Source organism: Maylandia zebra, unplaced genomic scaffold, assembly GCF_041146795.1.
Source record: "Maylandia zebra isolate NMK-2024a unplaced genomic scaffold, Mzebra_GT3a scaffold35, whole genome shotgun sequence".
Classification (NCBI taxonomy): domain Eukaryota; kingdom Metazoa; phylum Chordata; class Actinopteri; order Cichliformes; family Cichlidae; genus Maylandia; species Maylandia zebra.
The window spans coordinates 284,266-286,765 of NW_027490065.1; positions in this window are offsets into that span (position 1 = coordinate 284,266).

The window sequence follows — 2,500 nt, forward strand, 5'->3', positions numbered from 1 at the left end:
GGGCGAAAAGTTGTTGTACCATAGGCACGAGAAAAGTTGTTGTACCATAGGCACGAGAAAAGCTGTCATACCAGGGGCACGGAGGAAAGTTGTTGTACCATAGGCACGAGAAAAGTTGTCGTACCATAGGCACGAGGAGAGTTTGTGTGGCAAAGTGCTACTGAGCGGTGTACCAGGGGCACGGCGAAAAGTTGTTGTACCATAGGCACGAGAAAAGTTGTCGTACCATAGGCACGAGAAAAGTTGTCGTACCATAGGTACGAGGAGTGTGCGTGTGCGGCAAAGTGCTACTGAGCGGTGTACCAGGGGCACGGCGAAAAGTTGTTGTACCATAGGCACGAGAAAAGTTGTTGTACCATAGGCACGAGAAAAGCTGTCGTACCAGGGGCACGGAGGAAAGTTGTTGTACCATAGGCACGAGAAAAGTTGTCGTACCATAGGCACGAGGAGAGTGTGTGTGTGGCAAAGTGCTACTGAGCGGTGTACCAGGGGCACGGCGAAAAGTTGTTGTACCATAGGCACGAGAAAAGTTGTTGTACCATAGGCACAAGAAAAGCTGTCGTACCAGGGGCACGGAGGAAAGTTGTTGTACCATAGGCACGAGAAAAGTTGTCGTACCATAGGCACGAGGAGAGTGTGTGTGTGGCAAAGTGCTACTGAGCGGTGTACCAGGGGCACGGCGAAAAGTTGTTGTACCATAGGCACGAGAAAAGTTGTTGTACCATAGGCACAAGAAAAGCTGTCGTACCAGGGGCACGGAGGAAAGTTGTTGTACCATAGGCACGAGAAAAGTTGTCGTACCATAGGCACGAGGAGAGTTTGTGTGGCAAAGTGCTACTGAGCGGTGTACCAGGGGCACGGCGAAAAGTTGTTGTACCATAGGCACGAGAAAAGCTGTCGTACCAGGGGCACGGAGGAAAGTTGTTGTACCATAGGCACGAGAAAAGTTGTCGTACCATAGGCACGAGGAGAGTTTGTGTGGCAAAGTGCTAGTGAGCGGTGTACCAGGGGCACGGCAAAAAGTTGTTGTACCATAGGCACGAGAAAAATTGTCGTACCATAGGCACGAGAAAAGTTGTCGTACCATAGGCACAAGCAGTGCGTGCGTGCGTGCGTGCGTGCGTGCGTGCGTGCGTGTGTGTGTGTGTGTGTGCGGCAGTTCTTCTGCGCAGTGTACCAGGGGCACATTTCAATGTGCTTTCTGGAGTACCAGGGGCACGAGGATTTTGCCAGTGGTGTTCTGCTTTGTTAGTGGGAGGGGGCTTAAGTGTGGGTCCCCGGGGCCTGCTGGAGGTCCAGGTCCATGCTAGACATGTGGCACAGGGTAACTGCAGGGGGGGGGGGTAATGTGGGTCCACGGGGCCTGCTGGAGGTCAAGGTCCGTGCTAGATATGTGGTACAGGGTTAACTGCAGGAGGGGGGGGGGGGGGGTAATGTGGGTCCCCGGGGCCTGCTGGAAGTCAAGGTCCATGCTAGACATGTGGCACAGGGTAACTGCAGGGGGGGGGGGGGGGGGTAATGTGGGTCCACGGGGCCTGCTGGAGGTCAAGGTCCGTGCTAGATATGTGGTACAGGGTTAACTGCAGGAGGGGGGGGGGTAATGTGGGTTCACGGGGCCTGCTGGAGGTCAAGGTCCATGCTGGATATGCGCTGGAGCGTAACTGCAAGAAAGGAAAGCTAGTGGGGGAGTAGAGCAGGGGAGTATGTGGGTCCCCAGGGCCTGCTGGAGGTCCAGGTCCATGCTAGATATGTGGCACAGGGTAACTGCAGGGGGGGGTAATGTGGGTCCACGGGGCCTGCTGGAAGTCAAGGTCCATGCTAGACATGTGGTACAGGGTAACTGCAGGGGGAAGGGGGGGGGGGGGGGGGGGGGGTAATGTGGGTCCCCGGGGCCTGCTGGAGGTCAAGGTCCGTGCTAGATATGTGGTACGGGGTAACTGCGGTGGGGGGGCGGATCTAATGGGGGACTAGATCAGGTGAGGATGTAATGGCCAGTTCGACAGCAGCACATCTTTTTCGACCGTAAGGGAGAGAGGAGGCCGACTCTCTGCCTCGGCCAAATGGAGAGAGATTTTCAGCAGGGCCAGTGCGCCAGGAGCACATCTTTTTCAACCGTGAGGGAGAGAGGAGGCCGACTCACCACCTCGGCCAGGGCCTTTTTTTCTCCCCTCTCCAGTTGAGCAGTCTAAGGGTAATGAGTAGCAAAGGTGCCCTCCGTCATTTATGGGAGACGGGTGTCTGAAGATGCGCAAGTCAGCAGACACCCTCGGCAACGCTCGGACGGCACTGGGACGGCGCGAGAGAGCGAGTTGCTGCCACAGCAGCCTCCTCTTCCGGCCCACCTGCCTGCCAGCCTTCCCTCCCACCCCGATCGACTGGCAAACGTGGCCTGCCATCAGAGGGCTGCCGCCGGGCCCGGCACCTTCGCCGGCGCCTTCGGGCGGTCAGCTCCTCCGGCCCGCAGGCTCGCCTCTAGCGCTGGCCGGGGGTTACAGCGCGA